The sequence below is a fragment of the Chionomys nivalis genome, chromosome 1 (genome assembly GCF_950005125.1).
Source record: "Chionomys nivalis chromosome 1, mChiNiv1.1, whole genome shotgun sequence".
NCBI lineage: Eukaryota > Metazoa > Chordata > Mammalia > Rodentia > Cricetidae > Chionomys > Chionomys nivalis.
The window spans coordinates 177,883,212-177,903,762 of record NC_080086.1 but is presented as its reverse complement, the minus strand read 5'-3'; the positions used below and the strand labels follow the sequence as shown (position 1 = coordinate 177,903,762).

The following is a 20,551-nucleotide window of genomic DNA, read 5'->3' as shown; positions in this document are numbered from 1 at the left end:
GTTTTAGTGAAATTTTTCAAACCATCCCTATACATGGAACAGACCCACCTCTCAGGCTCATGCCTGTGCACTGTGTTCTGTGTCGGGGGTTATACCCAGAAGTGTTCCTTGAGATATGAGACACACTTGTTAAACTACTTACTAACAAAATCAGAGTGACCATCTTCTTCCTGAGACTGGGCCCCCATATATATGCAAAGTTATGGGTTTTGGCACCGAACAGTGAAGATCAACAAGCCCCAAGGGGAAGACAAGAAGAAGCAAGGAGCCTGTTTGCTGCTGCCGTCTCTTGCCAGTAGTGTGTCATACGGGTTATAAATAGGGACTTTAAAGTCATCATTCTCAAATTCCTTAAAATGAGTTAGGCATGGCTGATGATTCTATTCCACACTCATCCTGCAGAATGACTTTAGAACTCTTCAATGGGAAAAAGAACAGATAAATAGAATAACACCAGTAACAAAATACCAAATTGTAAAGAATGGAAGACATTAGCTTGTAGTTTACGTAAATTGACAAATATCCACATGTCTGAAGTTAAAATTACACTGTCTTTGCCTAGATTACGAATGTTTTGGTATCTACCCATTAGCAAATGGTAAAAGCATCACAATTATCTGCCCAGAGAAGAGTGGACAAAAATGTGCTGTGAAGCTTTGAAGAGGACGTAAGGAAAGATTTATTTCTCACTCTGTTATGTACTTTTTTTTAGCTTGCTGTCAACAACAAACAAATGCCACCTGTTATTTGAAATAATTATGTAAAATACATTGAAATATAACATCACAGACCTGGAAAGCATAGCCCTTGTTTGTGTTTTTTTTGTTTGTTTGTTTTTTCTTGGCAATTGTAAATGAAGACTGCTTGTTTATTCCTGGCCACCCAGACCTGAATAATCACACAGAAACTATATTAATTACAACACTGTTTGGCCAATAGCTTAGGTGTATTCCTGGCTAACTCTTACATCTTAAATTAGCCCATTTATATCGATCTGTGTATCACCACAAGACTGTGACATACTGGAAAGTTTCCAGTGTCTTTCTTCTTTGGCAGCTGTGTGGCATCTCCTTGAATCGTCCAACCCTTTCTCTATATCTCTGTTTGGATTTTCTGCCTGGCTTTATTCTACCCTACCATAGGCCAAAGCAACTTCTTTATTAACCAACAGTAAAAAAAAAATAAATATTCACAGCATACAGAGGGGAATCCCACATCAGGTAATAATTATTTATCTTCATAGCTATTAGAATGTTCAAATGTCCTCTTTGCTCTCATTTATTCTATTCTTTACAAAACAAATTCAATATTATACATAGACTACTAAAGTGGTATGCATATGTAATAGAAGAGTATTCAATGTTTAGATAAAATGAAGGGTTTATACCTTTTAGACTGTGAATGAACTTTAAAGGCACTAGGCTAAGTAGAATAAACTAGTCACAAAAGGACAGCTATTCCTGTTTCTTCTCATATATGGTACCTGGTGTAATGTTGAGATATAGAGAGATAGAAAGTAGAATGGCTGGTTCTACAATGACAAACTAATAGAATATTAGTGTTTGGTGAGTAAAGTTTAAGTTGACAAAGATGAAAGAGATCTAGATCTCTATGGCAGTGATGCCTCTATAGAACCATTTATGTATTTAAAATATACAAAGTGGTATATTTATGTTATGCATATTTTACCACAAAAATATTACATTTCTATAAAGTAGTATAAAAGCTTCAAATAACTTTGGAAATAATTTATTTTTAGTTTAATTTGTAATTTTGTTTTTGAGTCATAGAAAGAGCTAGTCCCAGAAAACTGGGGGAAAGAACACTGACCAAGAAAAGTATATGGAAAGCAATTTGTCCCATGAGTACAATGAAGAATGGGGCACTGTGGTTGGAAAATCTACAAAAAACATACCAGATAGAGCCACAGCAATAGAAAGGAGAGATGGCATGGAGTTAAGAACTAGGGAAGATCCCTTTGTGAATAAGGACTTCTAGGGCAGAGGAATCACACTGAGGACCGGTGCTTGGTGATTTAGGGGTTGTAGAGCTCAGGAGCACTGTGGAGGGATGTTGTTTTGTGAGTTTGTGGTTCTGAAACTGGGTAGGTGTCTAGGGGGAGAGAAGTTCTATTTTTGTATCCTCTTTGTCTAGTACTAGGAATGGTAATTCACCAGTTATCCCACTGTCTGCAATACTTTTATAATAATGTAGGTATTTTCCTTCTGCTTTTGCTACAGTAAGAACCTTTGGAACAAGTAATGATTCATTTATTCCTGAATTTGTTATTAGTTATGGCAGTTGCTTTCTGAATAATAAATATATAAAAACAAGCTCAGCAGCACAGTTCTCTTCCTGTTGGAATTTACAGGTTTGGGATATAGTGTTTTATTCATCAAATGGAAAACTGAAACACATTCCAGTTGATTAGTTGCATTATATAGTTAATTCAAGAAAAGTGTTCAGATGATTTCATGTGCATATGCTGAATATAATACAAATTTGATATCGAACCTATCATAAAGCAACAAGTGAAGACCAGAGAATTTAAAATAAAACAGTTACAAAGTAGTTGGTATTTACTAAATGTCAGCCTGTATTAAATATTTTACATGGATATTTCTAAATTTTCACAACAAATTCAGAGGTATTTATTTTTAAGTTAGAAAAAGGTGAAGATAAAATGTAAAATGCTTGTCCAAATCCAAAATGAGCATTGTATTATTTAATAACCCCCAATAAATCCAAAATCTACATAGCTTTAAAATCAATGGATGTTTCTTGGATTGGTGTTGGATGAGCAAACAGAAGTCTTGGGACTTTACTTTGCACAGTCATGCATCATATACGACTTCTCAGCTCAAAAAATGTGATAATGGCATCACGGCTGTTGGTGACCCTCTTTTACCAGTTAAGGATTTCAATTTGTTTTTTAAGGAGTGGACACTTTAGGTGTCATAAGCAGTGGAATGATCATTTATGATTTGTTGACTGTGTACAAGTCTGTGGGTTTTTTGTGAAATACAATGAAAGCACAAAGATATTTACAATAGAAGCACTCAGCCATCCATGTAAAAGAAGAGCCCTAAGGACTCCTTATGAAACATATGTGATTTGCAAAAGAGATGGATAAATATAAAGATATGTACTTTAATAAAGGAATTATATAATGTTTAACCCATATTACTTATATACTAGAGAATCAAAGATTATTCAGTCCTGGTGCAGTGGACTCATTTAACAATATTTATTCTTGTAGGCTATGTGCTGTATAGCTATATAGAGTTACCACGACACAAATCCAGTCCTTTATACAACAGTTCTTGTGCCAGACACACCTCTGACCTGACAAGTGTGTATACACTGACAGTAAATTTCCAGGCTGTTGTACTTCTCTGGGTTTTGTGTGCAGTTCTAACAACATTTAACCCATGGTGTCACTCCTGTGATAGCCCAAGCTCCACACAAACAGAGCAGCGGCATGGCCCACTCACTGAATATTAAGCCTTATTTAATGCCACTCTAAGTGTGTCGTGTACTGGTCTACATGGTATCATTTGTGGGCTCCATGGTCTGAGTAAAACAAATAAGGGCTCCTGCTCTCCCTCCTACTCAGTAACTTAAAAATAAATAAGCCTTGGTTTATCAGAAAAATTTTTATTTTATTTATGTAGCATATGATAAGGCCATCAATTTAATCTTTATATTCCATTCGTACAGCTGTCTTGTTGAAGAATAACAGACATGTAGCAAGAAAAAACCCTCAGAGATATATTTCAATAACTGCCATAAATGGGAAGTTTCATTAACTATCTCCAAGGGAAGAATGACACTAATTTATAAAACTGCAGAATAATTTCCCCTAGTGTTTTGATATTATGAATATGTATACATATATATGTATATATATACTCAAAATTTTGCTATCATATTGCAAAATAAAGGGGATTGATATATCAATTTCATTTCCTAGTCTTATTAACACTGAGGTTGTGTTCTTATTTATAAAATGTGAATAATATCAGTGATGGTGACCGGTCAGGAAGCAGAGGCTGGCAACAAGAATTACGGAAAGAGGAAAGTTTCAGTCTGCAGTCATCACCCAAAGAGAGAGGAAGCCAGACACAGAGCAAGCAAGATGTGACTTCCTCGCTGAAAAAGGTACCAAGCCATGTGGCTAACACAGACAAGAATTACGTGCTAATATAAATTAGAAGAGTTAATAAGAAGCCTGAGATACTAGGACAATCAGTTTATAATTAATGTAGACCTCTGTGTGTTTTCTTTGGAATTGAACGACTGAAGGACCAGGTGGGACAGAAACCTTAGTCAACAGACAGGGTATCTCCACTGTGAACTACGGAGTGTTTGTACAAGGAAGAAAGGAAGACATCAAGGATACTGCTTTATTTCATCTCGGCAGTTGCAATCTAGTTTCTCTAAGTTCGAGTTCACTGGTTACCGTCAGCTCATAGAGCTTAACAGAGACAAACGATTGTAAGCATTGCTTTTATTTCTGTGACCTTCTCTTTTCATGTTCTGTATAGTGACTTTTGACATATTTTGACATCTAAATCCCACAATGATTATGAGATCTGTACTTCTACAAGAAAGATACATTTCATATAGAAATGTGAAAGTTCTTTCCATTTGGGATGGATGGAAAACTGGGTGAATCAAGTTTATCTTCACAGTAAAGCTTTCTTTTTAAATGTTGTAGTCTTTTGTTTTACGTTTATTGGCTTTGATCCTATGTGTATGGGTGTTTTGGACAGCATGTATGCCTGTACATTGTTGTATATGTGCTATCTGAAGAGGCAAGAAAGGACATTAGAACCCCTTGAATTAGAATTAAAGAAAGTTGTAGCTGTCATGTAGGTGCTTGGCAAGAAACCTGGGACCTCTGGAAGAGCAGCAGCAAGTGCTTTTGACAGCTGAGCCCCCAAATTGTCATATTTTTACCCTTCACATTAATCATATGCATAAGTATATTCAAGTGTACCTGTCTCTCTTCTTTATGTAAATAATCCTTCAGGAAATATTTCTACAGTGAAATAAAATAGCTCTGAATTTTGTCTAGCATACATGGTAATGATATTATGCCTAAGCCACATTATCATTTATTTCTACATTTCCACTAGTTAAAGAAACTTTTACCTGGTTCATAGTCTCATGGTGGTTACAGTTGCAAGTGGGCAGAGCTGTTTCCTCAATATAACTTTTGCACAATGCAATTTGAATAGCATTTAATTTTTGCACATCACAGTGAGCCTTTTTTTCATTTCCCACAACCATTTGAAAATGAAATAAATATTCTTAGCTCTTCTACTGTATAAAGATAGAAGCGAGGCTGGATTTAGGGTTGGATTGTCCTTTGTACCTGGTGGTTCACCTGGTGGTCTATCTGATTTGCTCACATGTAACCTGGCTGTTAACTATGAAAAAGATTTCATAATATGCTATCATATATTATATATAATATAGTATGGTATACTATGTTCCATTTACTTGGGAAAATAATTCTATGAGAAAATACAGTGAAATCCTAATTCCTTGTCATATAGACTAGCTGATAAAAAGTCACTTACATATTTACTTATGTCACCTAATGATTTTCTTTATTTTGATTTACAAAAATTTAATTCATCTTCTTATAGCATTGATAATGGTATTTAAGCCTGTGTATCAACAAGAAAAGAAGGTTTCTTGGCAGAAGAAAATAAATGTATCACAGGATGTTCAAGTATTTGCTGATGAATGCCTGCTTGATGTTTAAGGTGTGAAAGAAACTCATTTGTTAAAAAATTCAAGATACTTTTTAGAAAGTAAATGCCAGTGTTAACAAAGTGTGATGAGACTTTAATCTTATTTCTTAAGAACTTTTGGCCTCAAAGTCTTCAATTTGTTAATAAAATATCCTCCCTATGAATTTAGGAGAGTCCCTTGTAAAGTGTCACTTGCTAGAACACGGAGGATTATTAAAACTAGGATTATTATTTAAATACAATACTTTTTTTTAAAAACTATACATGTGTGGAAATGATCTCCAATGTTATTTTTCTTCTCAAATTTAGTTACTTTGCAATTTAAAAAATATAAATTTCACTCAACTATATCACGTATTTTGACCATATTTCTCCCCTTTACCCTATGCTGCCCTTTTCAAATTCTAAACAGCCCTTATACTTTGTCTGTGTGTGATGCTGGAAATTAAACCTAATATATGCTAGACAAACACTGTCCCACTCAGCCTGCTTCTACTTTAATGTCACACGAGCATCCCCATATACACATATGTACACACACACACACACTCACACACACTCATACATCAATGTACGTCCCATACATGAGGTAAAACCTACAGCAGCTGCCTAAGTTTGACTTTTTTTCCACTTTATATGGCCTCCTGTTACATTCCCTTTCCTTTCCTACAAATGGTGTCTGTGTGTGTGTGTGTGTGTGTGTGTGTGCATCTCACATTTTCTTTATCTGTTTGACTCTCTGTCCCATAACTTTCCTATTGTCAGCAACAGTGCAGTATCCATAGATGTTTGCATATCTTTATCCACAGAGACTTAGATTCTTTTGTGTACATTCCTGGGAATGATCAAGCGCGATCTTACAATAGCTCTACTTTTAAGTTTTCTGAGAAATTGCCAGGCCAATTTCCATATTTATTTAATTCCCTCTGCTCTCTCACTAGCATTTGCTGTTTTTTTGACTGAAGTGAGATAGAATCTCAGTGTAGTTTGGATTCACATTTCTCTGATATTCAAGGATATTGAATTTTTAAAAATACATTTATTAGCCATTTGTTTTTCATCTTTGGAAAACTGACTTGATTCTGTTCCTTTTAATTTCTTCTTTTTAAGAAACATTTTATTAATTCTTTGAGAATTCCAAACAGTATATTTTGGTCATATTAACGACCAGATCTTTTCCTTAACTTCTCCCTCACCTCCACACTCCTTCAGTACCCTGTCCTGGAGTCCACCTCTCCACCTGGTCTATCTATATTTTTCTGAAAGCGAGGTCATAGACTCTGACTGGGGAGCCCTCTTTTCTTTTTCCTAGTTGACAAGGCTTCACTATGTGGCCCAAGCTGGTATCAGATGCTCAGCCCTACTGACTCCGTTCCTGAGTGCTGGGATCAGAAGCATGACATTATTTATGTGCATAATTTTAAAGTAAAAGATTTTTAGGAAGCAATTGAACTTACTAAAAAATTGGAATTAGCTCCTATAAAAATAATTTTATCTGAGTGTACATATATTTATGAGTATAAACAAAAGTCCAGTCTGTATGTATTCGCATGATTTAAATGTGTAATTTTGAACATAAACGTTCAACACATTTGCCTAGAAGAACTTTAAGCCCATCTACAGGGAAAGATACAGAGTTGTGGTAGGAAATATGACCTAGGTTTTCAAATTAGCATGAATGGAATCTGGCATCTGAATCTTAGCAGGGCACACTGAAAATTAGCTCCAGTTGTTTACAACTAGTTCAACTTCTATGTTTTTAATATTAATGTTTATAAAGTCCTCAAAGAAGTATTTGTCTACATTGAAGGACTTAGATCCACATGGTTAGGTGACAGCCTTTTCCTTCATCTGAATATTTTATTGTTTTAAAAACAAGCTTCTGTTTTGATGCTTATTTAAATGATAAAATTAATGCATAAGCATTTATTAAAAGTTGAAAATACCGAAAGATTTAAGGAAGACAAATATTCGCACATTGTCCCATTAAATCAAAATACAGTCATAAATAACTTTTTGATACATTTCACATCTATTTATGCTTAAGCTACTGAAATTGAAATCCACATAAATTTTCTTGCTGACATTTTAAAGTTAATAGCATGCCATAATCATCTTCAAGCATCTCATAGAGGGTATGTAAACACCATTGTACCAGTTACATTTCAATTAGAGAAGAATCATGTATATGTTAAGCAACACTGCCATAGTGTGCACACACACACACTTATATACACATGTATATATATATATATATATATATATATATACATATATATGCGTTATGGCAGTGTTGCTTAACATTATATATACACACATATATGTATAATATAGCTGAGAAAGAGGGTAAATGGTCTCTGTGTGTGTGTGTGTGTGTCTGTATACATGAATGTTTACGTGTATGAGTTACTTTGTGTGCATGAAAGCCAGGCATCGATGTCTGATGTCTTCTATTATTCTCCATCTTATTTTTCGAGTTAGGGTCCTTCACTAAACCTGGACCTCCCAGTAGGCTAGAGGCTGGTTAGTGAGCTCAGAAAATGTGCTTCCCCTCAGGGGTTGCAGATGTGCATAGCCTCAGCAGGTTTTTAAAAAATCACAGCTAATTAAATATGCTTTTAGACAATTTTAGACATTCATGCAATGTACACTGGTCACTATCACCCCTCCACCTATCTATAAACTCATTTTTATGGGGTTCTGGGATTTTGCAGTCAAGTCTTACGCTTGCAAATCTCGTTCATTTATGCACTCACCCATCTCCCCAGCCTTCAAAGGTGTTTATATGAAGCTCTTCTATACTGATGTGACACAAGAGCTCAGAGTCAGGCTGAAAGCAACATAGGAGAAAAATAGTGATTGGTAGCTAGGGAACAGAGATAAGTTAAAGCCTTTGAAATAGAACAGCTCTTTGGAAGTTCTGCTAGATAACCCTTTGGTCTCTCATGGTCTTTAAGCTTCCAACCTTGGTAATGCAAATGCTGGCACACAGATGCTGGTATCTACCTCAATAGTAAGGCACATGTTTTGTTCAGAAATTGAAGGAGGACCTCTGGGCATTGCACAAGCTTTGGCATGAATGCAGAACTAGATCCCAGAGGACCTGGAATTTTGAACGAAAGGGACAGGAGCTTCTCCATGGTGTGTACCTTGTCTTGTCCTAGTACTATGCGTAACGTGCCTTCCAAATCTCACACAAGGTATCCTGTCCTGGCCTCCAAAGTTAGAGCTACATAGAAGGTATTCTTGGAAATTAAAGCCCTACTTAAATGGACATATTCCACAAAAAAGTAATTTTCATTTTATAGTCAATAAATCACTTTATAAAGTGCATGTGCTCCACTATACACCACTCACACAGTTACTGAATGTGGAAACAGAGATGCCCAATGGCATGCTTGTATATGCTCTGTTGTATTGTACCTAGCCTCTGGGCATCTTGGTGTTTAGCATTTGTTGTCAAAAGCTATTAATTCTGCTGCCTTGAAAACCATTTAACTTATCTTTCCTTCAGAGTCCTGCTAAAGTGTGAAGGTCAGATAAAAGTGTCCTTAGATATGTGAAATTTATTTGTCGTCTTTGGCTGTGATATGTATTTTTACTGCTGTAGTCCGTGAGCTGACTGGGCAGTCACCATCCTATGTGCCATTCTGTATCTTTCTTGATTCTCTGATCTCTAGAGAAGACAAAGCATTTATTTATTATTACATCAGATATTCAAAAAGATATTGGCATGCAGCAGGTGAGTAGCAGGACTTCTTGAATTAATTAAATTATACCATTTATATAAACACAAAAGATTGTTTTCCTTTTTTGTGGTTGGTTCTTTTTTTGTTTGTTTTTTTGAGACAGTGTCTCTGTGTAGCTTTGGAGACTGTCCTGGAACTCACTTTGTAGACCAACCTGGCCTCAAACTCACAGATATCCATCTATCTCTGACTTCCAAGTGCTGGGATTAAAGGCATGAGCCATCATTATCCAGCTAATTGTTTTTCTTCTGTTAATTTCTTTATTTAAATAATATATTCTGACTTTGGTTCTATAAATTTCTTCCCCCAAATGATCTGATTAAAATTTTAAGCCAGTGTGATGGAAAAGAGACAATGGAAAATATTTTTCCATTAGAATCATACAATTGACTAGTATACCCATTTTATTTTGAATAAGAATATCTCAAGATTTTCTTATTTGGTTTGATGACTATTTTTTAGAAAAGATGTCTTTCTGTAGTCTAGGTTGATCCAGAACTCACTAAGTAGGCCAGGTTGGCTTTAGACACACAGTAATTCTCCTGACACAGCCTTGAGCATGCTGAGACTATGTATTGACAATTAAAATTAATTCAACAAACAATTTTTATGCAGTGTACTTGAACTAAAACTGAGATACTTTATGTAATTCATTGTGATATTTTGGAAAAGTGTCATATGAGATAAATATCAGTCTCGCTCTTCATGACAGCGTCTCAGAGTCACATTAATGTGTTGTTCAAGGCATTTTTACGAATTCCACAATTCCAGTTTCCACCCAAATGCTATGAAGTTCAGGTTTATAAACCTGAAAACGTGTGGGGTGATTGTGATGGGGAGAGAGCAATGTTCTTACAAGCTGGAGAGCCAGTATTTTCCCTGCTTGAATTTGTGGTAGCAGTTGATTTTCACATACTTTCACTTTGATTTTCTACCAAAATGAATGGTTTTTAAAAGAATTTGCTCTGCGTTGTTTTTAATTAGCAAGTTCTTTATAATAAAATTTAATTAAAAAAATTAAAGTAGTTATGTAAAGTTCACTTTCTTTATTAGTACATTAGATGCTAATAACTCATTTTTTCATCTGCAAAAATATCAATTCTAAAAGTTTCCTTTTTTTAAAATAATGTCTGGGGTCTATGAAACCTGCTTTGGAGAAAGTATGATCGCTTGTTTTTAAGTTTGCTGCTCCTTTCTGATATTTCTAAGCCACCACGAGGAATGAATCGTAAATAAGGTACAGACTCATCTACCACTGAGAGAAACTGGACACACTGGGTATGAGCAGATGCCTTCTTGAGAATCCAACTAGTAAAGGATAATTTAATCACTGTTTTTCCTTGCTGCGCAGCTTTCAACATGGTGGGCTGTATGAAGAATTTTGAGATGAAAGGCTGTGGGTATTTCCTCCAGCAGTTAAACTTCACAGTTTGCTTCTGGCAGTGAGATTCCAGTGTAGTTTATCTGTGTCAAAGCTGCTACCCCCTAAGATGCAGACAGGAGATGATGGTGCTCGAGCCAAGGAGATGAGTCTCAGCAGAGAGATGGGCTGGGCTTTAACATACCTACAGCTTTCAAGCACTCTCTTTTACACTATTCAGATGAGTTTTCTTAAGGAGCAATTTTGCATGAATGTTTTGGCTATTAATTTTAAATAATGAAGTTTACCTTAACAATAAACAGAAAAACCCCAGTTCTTGATATTGTTCACCCATATGATATGATCTTGGTTATTGGAATTAAGAGATAACTAAAATATGGCTTCTTCTAGCATTATAGACCTTCAAAACATGACCCTCATACCTCCATGCTCAATACAAATATTTTGGGTTCCAACTTATTCTGATTTTTTCTCTCATCTTCAGATTGTAATTTAATGGTTTAGATTTATCTTTCCTCATACCTTCTCCTTCCTCCTAGACTTTGGGACAACGTTATTGCTAGATTCATTTTATTTGATTGCTTTGATCACGTTTTATGTGGTACTTCAGAGGACTGATTGCTACTCACAGACCAGCAGGCTGATAGACATTCTGTAAAAGAATTGAGAGGAAGGGGTATAGCAGATGATAATTATGACTATTTTGGAATCAGGCACTTTCTCTCTACATCCATTCTTGTTTATTATTTTCCCTAGAATATGGAACAATGCCAGGAACACGGAAGACAATCAATACATTTCCCAAGAAAGTACAGGCAGTCATGCTTGAAAGACAAAGAGGCATGCATTAGAAATCAGCCTCCAACTGAGTTCTCATAAAATGAGCCAGGTGTCTTATTCTTGAATTGTGGTAGCTGCATGGTCTAGGAGAGAACAAAACAAAGCAGTGAAAAATGTTACTTACTGTACTCTGCATCACTCCTTCTGCCGGTGAAAGTTAGAAACAGCAGGAACAATAGGACCTCCTTGGTGCTCTCTGGCTGTGTGAACAATGTGCTGGTCCTTTGTATACCCTTTCCTCCGATTCCAGAAAGGCAGGTTCCATTCTCTTAAAGTCTCATCCAGTTGCCTTCAACTTCAGTGGCTCTGCACAGATTCTGTGGTGTAAGAGCGGAGCCACCTCTCATTTTATATTCAAAAGGCCACTTCTGTTCAATGGCAGAGTTATAGGGGTGAGGAGAAGAGAGCTCACCAATCAGATACGTAATAGAACCTGCTAAGCTCTTATTTTGATACTTACGCAGTTTGCAGGAAATAAGAGGGGAGATACACAATTATAGTTAGATATTCTATAAAAGGTAACCAAAAACAAATGCTGATCTTCTCAGTTATAAAACCTATTCCGAGGACATATTGAATGAAACACATTATTTAGACCCTGGGTTATTATACATAGGAGTTGATACTGATTTAATGCAACATCTCATTTCCTTCTGACAAAAGTGAAGTTTGAAATGCTCCAAGGTCTGAAATGTTTTGAACACCACAGTACACGCCGGGGACCTTTGTTTCATGCGCTAAGTGAAAAATGCTATATAAAGTTATATGCAAGGTGTGTGTTTGATCATCTGTCTGTCAACCATGTTCCTATACATCCATCTATCAAACAATATGACATCTGGATTCATGGATTTAAACAATTAGAGAAACTGAAAAAAAGCAAACACTATTTGGAATGGAAACACAACCTCAGGAACATCAGTGACACAGTCTGTAAGTCTGCGGATTGCGATCTCAGCCTAAAGTGCATAGAGGTTAGGAAGGTTAACTCCCAGACTAAGGATTCAGTCAGAGTGTGAGTTTGTCCTTTTCTCTGCTCATCTATGCTATCCAGGCCTTCAATGGGCTGAGGGCTGCATACTCAGATTTTACGGCACAGGATACTTTGCTCACTTTGATAACTTAAACATTGATCTCTTCTGAAACATCCTCACTGATACATCCTGGAGGGCTTCTTAACTGTAGGCATCCTGCAGTCTCTTCAAGTTCACCTTTAAAATTAGCTATATGATCTCCCACTCTACAGCAAGAGATTCTGGTCGGATTCTATAGCCCCATAACATGAATGCATTTGGGTTTCTGAGAAGATGAGTCATTCTTTCCAGCACTGAAATTTGGGAAACACTCTTCCCATGCTTCTTATAAAGAGAAGATAGTATGATGAATTTAGCATTCTCATAATAAATATAACAGTAAGTTTCAGATAGTGTTTGGATGAAGACCAATGCCATTGCCAAAGCATAGTTTACTTGACAGGATCGCAGCAGACCCCAAGAAAAATGGTCTCTAAATGGAGTTCTCAGTGTCTAAATTGAACCAAGAAGAAACCTAGCCTGCATGTAAAAAGTCTCCAATGGTTGTAGCTAGGAATTAGTAGTTTTGAAAGTCATTGTGGATGGACCCCTTTTTCGTAATCAGCTCTAGGGTCCACCTACTGTGTTCCTAGTCACACACATTTTTTTAAGGAAGGGGAAGAATCACAATTGCCCTTCCTTAAGATTTAGATTTGGAATTAGCAGGGTTATGTTGGAGTCTGTTAAGTGAAAGCAGTTTTCTTGTGGGAAAGCATGGCTGTTTTGTTTAGACTAGCTTTGATTCTTTGTTAAAGTGCACACAAGATTTCTGAACTGCCGGAAATAATATAAGATTACTACCTAGCAGAAGTCTTACTAGCAAAGAATAAAGACACATAACTATTCTCCTCCTTGAGAATTAATCAAATTGGACAGGTCAATCACTTAACAAGAAAATATCCTTCAGCACAGCTGTCTCTTCTAAAAACTTTAAAACAGTCTATAGCCTACCAAGACATGTAGGCCAGCAAAATGGTTCACATCCTCTGTTCATTGTCCCTTTTCGAGAGTGCCTTCCTCCTCAATTGCTTGTCTGGTTACTGCCTACTCTCATCTGTTAGTGTTCATCATATTAACTTGTAATACATGCCACCTGTTCTTCACACTATACTTTGTTATGATTAATCTGATTTTATTCAATGGAGAACACATGGACTGAGGAAACCAAGATGAAAATACAGGTACTGGTAACCATTGGTATCATATTTCATAAAGTAGACAAACAAATCAATGCAATATTAAAGATTACAATAATAGTCCCACATTTATATAGTCAATTGATATTAATAAAAGTGTCAATGAGGAAGTAAGTCCCTTGAACCAGTAGTTATTAACTCAGAGACAATGGACTTTAACAGTGGTCTCACATCATATACAATATTAATACTGGGTTAATAGAACTAAGCTTGAGAGCTAAAACAATAATGTTTCTATAAGAAATGACTACACCATCTTAGTGATATAGGAATATATTACATATTTTATAGCCTAAGAAATGACCTTAAATGAACAAAATACACTGTAAGTTCATTATCCACCATTTTCTTCACCAAAAGATGGTTAAAATATGTATAATCCAAGGACTGAAAACATCCCAGCTGTGTCATTTCCCAGACAGAGAACTGCTGTCATCCTCACAGAAAATTAATACATGTAGATGAGCAACTTCTTCTCAAGGGTCATTCCTCCAAGGGTCTGACTGCTTTCGCATCTGCTCAGGTGGACTCAAATATTTCTAAGTATTCACTCAATCAAGCTACTTCACAGTTTCTTTAGGTGATTTCCACAAACAAACCTATGTATGGATCTTTATGAGCATCGAAATATTTTCCTACGTTAGTCATAATTGAAGTCAGCATTTCAATTATGAACTGTTTCTTTCATGACAACCAGATTTCCGGAGTGTACTTAACAAATGAACTTACTGGATAACTCAAAGTAGTACGGAGAACTGCTTCTCATGTCTAGAGAAATTTAATGTTTAAAGATCAAACATTTCTTTCAAACAGAATTAGTTTGCTGTGTAGTTAAAAATAGAGACAGTGACAAATGTCCCCGGCTGTGCCAGAATCCAGGACTGACTTTCCAAGTTCTTTTTACAATCATACAGCTGTCTATGTGGAAAACCAATTATTGAATTATTGGTTTTGGCAAAAGAAATGTAAAATATGAGTCTCAGCTCCATTTCTTAATTGCACTTCATCTAAGGTATGTATTTTAGTCTCTGTCACCTAAAATAAAATAGAGGTAGTAATTTTACTGGCCTTAGAAATAATTGGAAAATTAAATAAGTTAATAGTGATGGGAACACTTTAAAAGTTAATAATAATAGAAGATACTTACAAAAACTTGAATAGCAGACCCTCAGGGGTGACTTTTCTGCACTACCTCCCTCATCCCAAGGAGACAAAATAAACAGATACTTGTTCAGCAGTCTGCTTTCCTCCCTCCTGTACACCCCTTTAAACCCCTGCCTTAACCCCTAGTGGAAGCTCTCAATGCACAGTCACATTTAACCTACAACTGTCAGAGGCCACAAATATGAGGTCCAAAGAACATTTCTGACCAGGTAACAAACACACATCACACTCTCTGAGAATCCGTAGGAGAAACAGAAACCAAGAAAGAAAAGACACACCCAATGAAAACAAAGCCAGAAATCAGTACTCAGGTCTACATTCAGCACAACTCCAGCTGTCCAGAGGCCGTTACCAAAACACAATCAATAACAGCCAAGACAATATGTTCCCACTAGAGCCAAGCTGTTCTACCACAGCAGACCCTGCATATTCCAACATAGCTGAAGCACAAGAAAGAGACCTAAAAACTGCCTGATGAAGATGATAAAGTTCCTTAAAGAGGAAATTAATAAATCCCTTTAAATTATGCAGGAAAACACCAGCTGTGAAAGGAAATAAACAAAATCCTTCAGGACATGATAATGGAAACCGAAACAATAAAGAAATCCCTAACCGAGGGAATTCTGGAAATGAAAGATTCAGGAATTCAAACAGGAGCTACAGAGGAAACCTCCATGAACAAAATACATGAGTTGTTAGTGATCATCTTAGGCACTGAAGATAGGAGATGTGATAGAAGAAAGATACATTGGTCAAAGAAAATATTAAATCCAAAAAATCTGCAGACATAAAATATACAGGAAACTTGATCCAGTGTGAAAAGACTAAACCTAAGAATAAAAAGAACAAAGGAAAGAGAAGAAAGCTCAAAGGCACAGAATGTTTTCTACAATAGCATAGAAGGAAATTTTTCCTAACTTAAAAGAGATGCCTGTAAAGATACAAAAAGCATATGGAACACTAAATAGATTGGAACAGAAAAGAAAATCACTTCACCACATAATAGCCAACCATTTAACACACTGAACAAAGACAGAAAGCTGCAAGGGAAAAGACCAGATAACATAAACAGCAGCTCTAGTAGAATTACACTTGACATCATAATGGAGACTTTAAAAGCCAGAAGAACATGGACAAATGTGCTAAGAGAACACAGATGTAGTCTCAGACTACTACACCCAGCAAAGTGTTCAATCACCAAAGATGATGATGAAAAGATATTCTATGATAAAGCCAATTCAAACAATATCTATCTGTAAATACAGCCTTTCAGTAGATGCTAGAAGGAAAACTCATACCTAAAGAGATTAACTAGATCCATGAAAACATGGGGAAAAACAACCCCACATAAGCAAAATCAAAAGAAGAGAAACACACACACACACACACAGTCATATACACTAACATATACTCACACACCACCACCACCACCACTTTCACCATTGCCGTCACCACCAAGAAAATAACAGGATTCAACAGCCTATGATGAATGCATTCAATTACCCAATAAAAAGACACAGACTTAACAGTATAGATGCAAAACCAGTATCCATCCTTCTGCTATATCCAAGAAATACATCTCAACCTCAAGGATAGACATCACTTCAGGTTAAATGGTCAGAAAAATGTATTTTAAGGAAATAGACCTAAGAAGCAAACTGGCTTAGACATTTTACTATATAATGAAATAGACTTCAAACCGAAACTAATCAAAAGAGATGGGAAAGGACACTACATACTTAGCAAAGAAATAATCCACCAAGATGACTTTTCAGTTCTAAATATTTATGCACCAAACACAAGGGTACTGGCATTTTTTTTTAAAAAAAAAGGCTACTGCATCTTAAATCACATATTAACTCTCACACATTGAGAGTAGGACCTTTCAATATGTCATTCTTATCAATTGAGAGGTCACCAAGATGACAACTAAACAGAGAAATAAGGGTACTAGAATTAACAGATGTTATGACTCAAATTGACCTAACTTACATCTACAGAACATTTCACCCAAATACAAAATAATACAACTTCTTCTCTGTACCCCATAGAACTTTCTCCGAAATTGACCCCATACCCTGATACAAAAGAAATCTCAACAGATACAATAAAATTGGATTAACTTTCTACATTCGATCTGACAAACATGGATTAAAGCTGGAGATAAACAACAACAGAAGCAACAGAAAGTTTACAAAACTTTATGTACAAAACATTTGGTTTCTTATGTCAAGAAAGAAATAAAGAAATTAACATAGCACACCCAAACTTATGGGACATGATGAAAGCAGGTCTTTTTGTTTGTTTTTGTTTATTGAGACACGGTTTCTCTGTAGCTTAAATCACATATTAACTACCTTTTGGAACTACCTTTTCTAGACCAGGCTGTCCTCTAACTCACAGAGATCTGTCTGCCTCTGCCTCCTGAGTGCTGAGATTAAGGCATGCACCACCATCGCTGCTGGCTTTGAAAGCAGTTTTAAGAGGCAAGTTAATATCACTAAGTGCCTACATTAAAAAAAGAGAGAAATAAGAAAGAAAGAAAGAAAGAAAGAAAGAAAGAAAGAAAGAAAGAAAGAAAGAAAGAAGGAAAGAAAACTGGATTGATCTCATCCTAGCAACTTAGCAGCACCTCCTAAATCTTCAGTATAAAAAGAAATAATTTTACATAAGATGAGTAGGTGGAACAAAATAATCAAACTCAGAGCTGAAATAAATAACATAGATACAAATAGAACAATACAAAGATTCAATGAGACAAGGAGTTGATTCTTTTCAACAAGATAGACAAACCCTTATCCAAACTAACTTACAGGCAAAGATTGAATATCAAAATCAGATATGAAAAGGGGGATGCAAAAACAGACACCAAGGAAATGCAGAGTATTATATGAACATATCTTAAAAACCTGTATTTTGGAAGTGCCTTCGAGACCTGGAGGAAGTTGGACATACAGAATGACATACAAAATGAAAGAAAAATTCATTTTGGGCACGAGCAACCACATCCTTCTAGTGCGTCAAACAGAGGTCGAGGGGAGACGAGGGAGCCCATTGTGTAAATCTCAGTCAGGTACACAGTAACAGAGAATAGAAACAAAAACACTAGACCACACAGAACAGACAAGGTTTTTGACTTTACACAAAATAACAGAATTTCTGAAGATCTTCCTGTGTGTTCAGCTCTCAATGCTGACACACCTGAAGACGGTCAGTTTCTGAGACACTTCGTCAAATGCGGGGCACTTACCCGAAAATTATGAGTCTCATCTGACCTTAATTTGAGGCATTGGGTCCTCAAGTACAAACATGGGGCTCCTCTGTCCCCAAGGTCCAGAATATCTCCTGGACCTTTGCAGTCAATGGCTTGTCTGTGCTAGCCATAAACCAACTGCTCACAGACTAACTTAGGCATACCTGTAAAAAGGGAGTGAGTAGATAGACAATAAGTAAATTCACCATGCACAGAAGAAAATTAAAGTTGATTCACTTGCTTAACCATTTCCTCATCTGTGTGATTCCCTTCGTTCCTGGCTCAGTAGGATCGAATTTACTGTGGAGCAGGAGTGCAGAGAGATCATGAAAAATAAATGAAGATCTTGTTCAAAGTTGGGAAAATACTGATCATGCCTATGGAGGACCAGTTAATACAGATTATGCGGACTGAACAAAGCACTTAGGAGAGTAAAAATATCCTTGTTGTTTCCTTTGCACCACTACTACAACCTAGTTACAATAATAATGGCATGCTGGATTCTCTGGGGCTCCCCCCATGTGATGTCTGGATTCTTCAAGACCTGGCTCATATTTGGATTTGATACACACTTAGAAACGTTATCAATGATGAGATGAAGGCCAAGGGAATCCCACAAAGGGATCCACCCAAGAGGAAGAGAAAGAGAATTAAAAAGAGAATTAACACGGATGTGTTTGTGGGTAATCAGCATATTCCTCAGTCTCTAGACAGTGAAGAGGATGAAGAAAATGGAAGAAGGCAACAAAGACGAAGAAGAGGAAGATTCTGGTGAAACCATGAAGCATGAAGAGCCACCTCAAAACTTACTGAGGGAAAAGATCATGAAGTTGCCACTCCCAAGTCTTTAAAAGCTTACTTGACATATTTTAGAGACAAATAAGTTAAAACAGGAAAGAATGCCTACTGACAATTTCCTTACTCATGTAAATGTAGTGTTTATTAGAAGTTAGAGAATGACTTCATTAGAATGAATTATTACAGAAAAAAGCTTAAGTTATTTCTCTTAATGACAGAAATGATGTATTCAGCGATTTAAAAGAGTCTTTTTCCTAAAATCTAGTTTTCTTAAATCCTAAAGAAATGCTGTTTTAACTCATGCATCAGTAGTCAGAACTTTGTGTCCAGTAATGCCATTCTGGTTCTTCACAGATTTATTGAGTTAGGGGTTGGATTGCAGTCTGTAAGGGTTTGATACATTGTTACACGTATATAGGCTTATTCAAATTGTAGTTTACATTTACTTTGTGAGAGCTCACTTATCTAATAAGGAAAGCAAACGTTTGTAGACCTGCTTACCTTACTTTTGTTGTAGACATATTCTGGGAAACATAAGGGTGCAGTAATAATTCAAGATATTGAAAGATTTAGTGTTAAAAACTACAGACTTCATGAAATTTTACAAGCCTAAAACTTGTTTTTGATTCTATTGTCAAAAGACACAGGGAAAATTCCTGCTTCTCTCATAGAGATTTTAAGAGCATAGCCAGTGAATATTAAAGTAGGAGATGGCTACTTAACACAACTACTTTGTGTAGACCCTTTGTGTTTTCAATATTTAAAGATAATGAGGTAATCTTCACTCTAGAATTCTAAAAGGTCATGTTCAGTGACCCTCACTTATTAGGTACCTCCAGTAGCACGGAGAATGATGTGGTCCACTGAGGTACTTTATGGGACTTTTAGTTATGTGGACATTTGTCTTTGACAAGATAGGCCATGCTCGTCTCATCTGTTTTGAACCATTCTTGTATAAATAGTCAAGGAAGTAGCTGCCTTTGTGATAAACTTTGGTTCAGAATCAGTGGAATCTCTGGGACCCATACTTCACTTAGTATCCCCCAGACTATGTGCTGTTAAAGGGAAGATTTCGAGGGTCTCCCTTATTCTCACCACATCACGGTCAGAGCCACTCAGATTTGCCTAAGGAAACACAATCATGATGATTGAAATAGTTTTAAATAACTGAGCTCCAACAATTTTGTGTACAGCAGTAAGTTAAAATAGTATAAACTTGAAACTGACCCAAATAAATGATACTATTTAGTAATGTCAGAGACAGTGTTATGAAAAGAGTTCATCATAATAAAGGTAGTTTGCAACAAATTTGTAGTCAACATTAAATTAAAT

At 36.1% G+C, this 20,551-nt stretch overlaps 1 pseudogene; it reads left to right on the top strand.

Annotated features, from left to right (window-relative positions):
- Positions 1–18,716: 18,716 nt before the first annotated feature.
- LOC130886928 (protein-L-isoaspartate O-methyltransferase domain-containing protein 1-like) lies at positions 18,717–19,304 on the top strand (annotated as a pseudogene).
- Positions 19,305–20,551: the final 1,247 nt, after the last annotated feature.